This window comes from Hyperoodon ampullatus (genome assembly GCF_949752795.1).
Source record: "Hyperoodon ampullatus genome assembly, chromosome: 5".
Classification (NCBI taxonomy): domain Eukaryota; kingdom Metazoa; phylum Chordata; class Mammalia; order Artiodactyla; family Ziphiidae; genus Hyperoodon; species Hyperoodon ampullatus.
The window spans coordinates 101,907,726-101,915,039 of record NC_136918.1 but is presented as its reverse complement, the minus strand read 5'-3'; positions in this window follow the sequence as shown (position 1 = coordinate 101,915,039).

Below are 7,314 nucleotides of genomic sequence, written 5' to 3'. Positions count from 1 at the left end.
ATATTCAGGTGTGTTTACTAGTGCAGCAATGGTCACCTGCCTAATAAAAAAGTTGTTTGTCGAAGTGGGTGCTTCATTTGATTTTACTTAGCCCTCTTTTTCTTTGAAAATAAGCTATTGGATCTGACCATCAGGTAGTCACAGGTGAACTTCAAGAAAGCAGTTTTAGTAAAAAGGTAAGGATGAATCATAAAGAAGCGTCCCGGAATTCAAGATTACTGTTGGGTACAAGGAGGCTTTAAAAAAAAAAATTCTGTAGTCTAGAAATATAACTAAGAATTTAACCAGACAGAAAGGCAAGAATAATGAAAAACATTGCCGTATCTTTATTTTTAGAATGAGGGTGGCTTGAAAGCATTCATAAACCATGGAAATAGACAAATATAGAGGAAAAAGTAGTAGTATATGAAAAGCAAGGATAAAATTGATGAAACAATGAGTTGGATAATGCAGATTGGTAGATGTGAGATAATGGGAGAAATATTAGATGTGGAAAAGACAAAGGAATTAGGAAGTAAAGATGAGCAGAAATACATGCACATATATACATACAAATATTTATACATATATACACATATACATATAACGTAGGAAGTGAAGATACGGCTGAGAGTTAGACTCTTGGAGATACAGGAGGTTTGAGGAATGAGCAATAGAGAGTATAAAAAGAGCAGAATAGGAAAAGCTCAACATATTTGATGGCTTAAACAAAATTGCAAGCATAACTTCACAGTGGACATTTTCAAGTAAAAGAAAAATGTAGCTAATAACTAATTATGGTTTTGGTTTTAAAAGAAATTTATATGCTAGAGTACATTATTAGTCTTCTGCCAAGTACCATATAAATGTATCATCAGAGGAGCAAAATAACAGTCAAAAATGGCAAATTAAATTAGTATAGATTTTATGTCAAATATATTTGACTATATTCTAATTCTTTCAAAATTCATAATGTATGTATGGATTATACTGTAACTCTCAGTAACCAAACTAATTCCAATTTACCATTCCATGTGAACAAGAGTTTACTGTGTATTAAAATGCATAACTAATATGATTCAATGGTCTATGAAAGTGTCAATTATTTTCAGAATGTGCTTGAGGAATCTAAAATTGCCTCAAGGATTTTATAATTGTAGACATATTCTACGAAATGTACCCATAAATCCCTAGTTTAAAATTGTTCATGTTTTTAAGATTCAACCTGATTCACCTAGAGAGTAAAAATGAGTGGACAGTTTTCAAGAATTAGACCAAATATCTAATCCTTGCAATATACCCTAAAGGCAAACATTTTCATCATAATGCTCATAAACTCACAACATAATACTGTTATTTCCTGTCTATCGTTTCCTTTCTCACATTGTTTTGGAAATAGTATTTTTCTCATACATAACCTCTATTATCATGGCATTATTTTGAGAGGCATTTTATACATATACATGCCCTTAGTAAAGTATTTTTCAATTATCCAATAAATCATTTCTAGAATGTTTACTGACTTTCTATACCTCTCAAAATAATCTAGAAAATCAGTTACCTCATTATAGTGTACAACATGTATATGGAACAACATATAGAATTTGTCAAATAGATTACTTTTTATCACACATATTCTTAATCTAAACCTAAGAAATTGTGATTCCTTTCCAGTTAGTTTTGTTTAATTCCCAGAGACACTGCAAATTTCCCCTTGGTTATCTCTGAGGCATATAACTTATTATTCTAAAAATGAAGTCATAAAGATACTGCATTAAAATCTCAGTTCATAAATATGTGTCCTTATCAATATATCATTGGGTATTGGGATATTTCTCTGGCTGTGGCTAATTATTGGAAAATGTGTTAAAGGGGAACACATCTGGATAGTGTATATGAATCTGAGCAGCAGTACCTCAGAAATGGAATGTGTTCCCCTAGAGAAATATGTCAGGAACATGCTTCCACCAAACTGTTCTCTTTGATTATATGGAGCAAAGTAATCCCCACTAAAATACGGGCTTTCTTTAATCTAAACAATCAGAATTGTCTGCTTTTCCTTCAAATGAATGGCACAGAGGCTTGAAAAGAAAATGTTATTAGAAGGTGCCTCAAGAAAACACTTCGGCGGTTGTCCTAAGCAAACATTCCAAGCAAAGTCCCATAACACTTATTAATTACAGTAAAACCTTTTGTCCTCTTTTTATCTTAAACAATGAAGATACTATCAGGATATAGCCTAAAGTTTGAACAGGAAAAACTCCTAAGCCATTTTAGCAGGGGGCAGGAAACTAAGAATTTTTAGTGGTGTAACACAGAACTCTGCCTCAGTGTGGCTACAACATCCTCCTGTTTAGCATAGACAAGGCAGATGGGAAAACTTTCTTATAGAATTTTATATCCATTTTAAAAATCATGTAAATATGTATTATCATAATATAGGCAAAATATTACATTATAAACAGTTATTAGGTACTAGAATCAGCATATATAAATTGTTTCTGGTTTTTGATAATAATGAAACTTACCTTCAGTTTCCCTATTAGTAATTTGCAATAGCATACCAAATAAAATATAAATGAATGTCTAATTTGACACAGTATGCTACAACAGGGTTTATATATTAGCCAGTTTACATATTCCAATTTCATCTGATGGAAATTAAATACAAAACATTTACAACGATGTGCAAATGTATTTATTTGAATGACCAGAACCCATAAGAAGGTAAGGACTTCCTCCTGTACTGTAACTTAATTTCCTGTAACAGTAATTTGTTCTTTTACAGGAGCTAAGCAGATGGCCAATTTTGACCACTGTGGACAATTTTTCAAACCTGACACACAACTTTATGCCTCTATTCTTTTATTTAAGTTGTTCCAGAATACCTTCTGTTCAAAATCCATATCAAGCTTAATTCAAATGTGGCCTCTTGCCTGAAGTCATGACTGATCTACTCCCAAAATGAATTATTTTTCCAGGTTGTATTGCCTTTTAAATGTTTTTCTATAAAAATTTTGTCTTACGTAAGAAGTTCTTTCATATCACAGAGGTAAGAATCTATTCTTCAATCTTAAAATTATACAAGAAAATATGTGTCCTAAATTTAGTTGAAGTTTTTCCTCAATACTTTAGAGATTTTTTTAATCTAACATTTAATACTTGTTGAAGTTGAGATCTCATTTTGATTTTTTTCTAAATAAGTTATGAATTGTCCTAATTTTACTAACTGAATATTCCATTATATCCCTCCATTTGAAAGCCACCTTGACTCTATACTAACGTTCATCTACTCGTGTTTGTTTCATGATTTTCCGTAATGCTGCAATTTTTGATTTGTCCTTCAGTTCTGTTATTATATTATTTTCATTACAATACTTTAAAAAAAGTTTTGATAGCTCGGAGGACAAATTCAAATCCTTCCTCTTCCTAGGCCTGCATTTTCTTCTCTCTAAAATTTGTCTGGCCTGTACTTACACAATCACACTTCTATCTGCAAATGTATGAAGTATTCAAAACTCCATTCAATTTCCAAAGAAAGAAACTGTTGCAATTTTGATTAGGAGAGTAATAACTTTATAGACTAACATGCAATATAACTGATATCTTTAAAATATAGAGTTTTGTATCTATTAAACTGGTTTATATTTCTATTCATTTAGGACTACTTTTATTCCCTTCAATAGTGTTCTGTAATTTTTCCAAAAAAGGGCCTATGCATTTCTTATTAGCTATGTTACTAGACAGTCTATAATTTTTTTCACAATTGTTTTGGGATCTCTTCTATTACATTTTTTAATTGGTTACTCTTGTACAGGCAAATTATTGATTTTCTTATTTTGATCTAGCTTCTGGCCACTTTGCTGGACTATCTTTTTTTTTTAAGATTTATTTATTATTTATTTATTTAATTTTTTTTGGCTGCATCAGGTCTTAGTTGCAGTATGTGGGACCTTTGTTGAGGCATGCGGGATCTTTCACTGCAGCGAGTGGGCTTCTCTCTATTTGTGGTGTGTGGGATTTTTTCTCTTCTGTAGTTGTGGCGCACAGGATCCAGGGTGTGTGGGCTCTGTAGCTGTGGTGTGCAGGTTCCAGAGCGCGTGGGCTCCGTAGTTTGCGGCACACAGGCTCTCTAGTTGAGGTGCGTGAGCTCAGTAGGTGTGGCATGCAGGCTTAGTTGACCCGCAGCATGTGGGATCTTAGTTCCCCAACCAGGGATCGAACCCACGTCCCCTGCATTGGGAGGCAGATTCTTTACCACTGGACCACCAGGGAAAGTCCCTGAACTATCTTAAATCACATTTTTTTGTTAGTTGATTGTATTGAGTTTTCTATGGAAACAAGCATATCATCTGAAAATAATGAGAATTTAACTTTCCCTTTACAATATTCATACTTCACATTTTTTTCTTTCCTTAACATATCTGTTAGGACCGCCACTATCACCTTGAATATTAGTAAAACGAGTGGCATCTTTTTCTTATCTGTGACTTTAATTAGAATGAATCTACTATTTGATAAATATAATGTTTAGTGTAAATTTCTCCTAAAAAATTTCCTCAAAATTTTAAAAGTTTGTTTGTATACCTTGTTTCTTTCTTCCCTTTTTTTTTCCATTCTGTGATGTGAAATAGTATGTCACTGTGGTTTAATTTGCATTTTCTTGATGAGTAATGATATTGAACACCTTTTCATGTGCTTTTGGCCATTATTATATCTTCTTTTTTTGAGATATAATTGACATGTAACATTATATTAGTTTCAGGTTATAACATAATGCTTCAATACATGTATACATGTACAATGATCACCACAATAAGTCTAGTTAACATCCATCACCACATACAGTTTCATTTATTTTCTTTGTAGTGAAAACTTTTACGATCTACTCTCTTAGCAACTTTCAAATATACAATACAGTTCTGTTAATACAGTCACCATGCTATATATTACATCCACAAGACATTTATTTTGGAACTGAAAGCTTGTACCTTTTGCATAACTTCCCCTTTTCACCCATTCCTCACTCCTACCTCTGGCAACCACCAATCTGTTCTCTGTATCTATGAGTTTGGTGTTTTGGTTTTTATTTTGCTTTGTTTTTAGATTCCACATATAAGTGAAATCATATGTTATTTGTCTTCCTCTGTCTGGTCCATTTCACTTAGCATAATGCCCTCAAAGCTCATCCCTGTTGTTGCAAATGGCAGGATTTTCTTCTTTTTTATGGCTGAATAATGTTCCACTATATATACCACATTTTCCTTATCCATTCATCCATTGATGGACACTTATGTTTCCATGTCTTGGCTATTCTAAATAATGCTGCAATAAACGTGGAGATGTAGATATCTTTTTTGAGTTAGTCTTATTGTTTCCCTTGAATAAATACCCAGAAGTGTAACTGCTGGATCATATGTTCTAGTTTTAATTTTTTGAAGAATCCTTGTTTCTCAGAACATTTGCTATAATGCATATTTAATAATGTTAACTTCTTGATAAATCCAAGGAACATGTCACAGTGAGTTACACTGATAACACTGTCTAATGATCAATCTTGCATTTCAGATCAATGCTTACTTCTTCAGGATGCTTCTTCTTCAAGCATGCCTGATATGAAACTTGAGGACACTTTATTTAGGAATGCTGAATTAATATACACAAATTAATTTGGCCTGTATTTTAATTTGCTTTTGCTATCTTTGTAGAGTTTTGATTTGAGTTATCTTATCTTGAAAAATTAAATGATTAATTTTTCAACTTTTCCATGCTTTAAAAGAGTTTTACATTGTGAATTATCTTCCCTTAAATGTAATCTGGACATGTAAATTTTTATAATCTTTATGTTTCTTTTAAGAGTAGGATTTTTATTATATTCTAAATTTCTTCCAGTTATTAGTTTATACTTATTTTTCATTTCTGAAAAATCTGTATTGTATACCTTTTCATGAAAATGTCTTTTTTAGTGTTTTATTTAATTAAAAATTTTGTACAGAAAATAGGAAATTCTCTGACAAGTGTTACTCTGTACTTGTGGATATGTTTTCTTATTTCTTTCCAGTTTTAATGAGATATAATTGACATATAACATTGTATAACTTTAAGGTGTACAATGTGATCATTTGCTACACATATATACTGTGAAATTATTACCACGATAAAGTTAGTTAACATATCCATCACCTCATGTAATTACAGCATTTTGGCTTTTTGTTTGTGTGTGTGAACAGAATATTTAAATTTTATTCCCTTAGCAATTTTCATGTATATAATACTCCATTGTTAAGTATAGTCACCATGCTGAAAATCAGAACCCTAGATTTTATTCAGCTTATAACTGGAAGTTGTTTCCTTTGACCAAAACCTTTCCATTTCTTCTACCCTCCCCAAACCCTGGCAACCACCATTCTACATGCTGCATGAATTTGGATTTTTTAAAAAAATTCCACATATGAGATCTACAGTATTTGCCTTGCTCTCATTTATTTCACTTAGTATAACGCCCTCAAGGTTCATCCAATTTTGTTGTTTCTTCCACTGTCTCTGGGTTTGGCCATGTGATTGCTTTGGGCAATGGGACTTTAGCAAGCATAACATAAGCAGAAATTGTAAAGTTCTCATACATTGGGGCTTGCCCTGTCTGGAATTTGTTTGAAACTAGGCACCATGTGAAGAGCAGCCACACCAGAAAGCTCGATGAGGAGCCTTATTCAAGAAATCTTGCCTGCATCTGAACTTGATTTGATGGATGTAATTAGGAAATTCAAATTTTGGAGGAAGTTGAACATATTTCCCCATGAAAGAGATTTAAATTAGTGCAGCCAGAGAATGAAACAAAACAAATTGTTTTCAGGATGGTAATCATATTTCCCCTTTTTGCATCTATGCCCTTGTCCATTTCTTCCCACAGATCTGAGACTGGCCATGAAGTGCTTTGGCCAATGGAACCATATCAAATGTGATACAGCAAGAAACTTGAAGAGTGTTTGCTCACAGGGCTTATTCTCCCTTGTGCTTTTGTAATGCAATTACCATGTGAAGTAACTCAAGGCAACCATGACACATGAATGAGGTCATCCAGGATCAACAAGCTGCTAGCTGACCCAGCAGATAAATACAGCTACACGAATGAGCTAGGCAAGTCCAGCAGGGGAATGCCAAGCTAAGCTCAGACCAAGTTCCCAAACCAAAGAATCCAAAGAATCATGAACTGCCAAACAGTTGTTTTAAGCCAGTAAATTTTGGGATACTTAGCAAAAACTATCAATGTAACACCCAAACCCTATATGTCACTTTGGCTAGTCCATAGTAAAATCCTGACAATAACTGCAACCA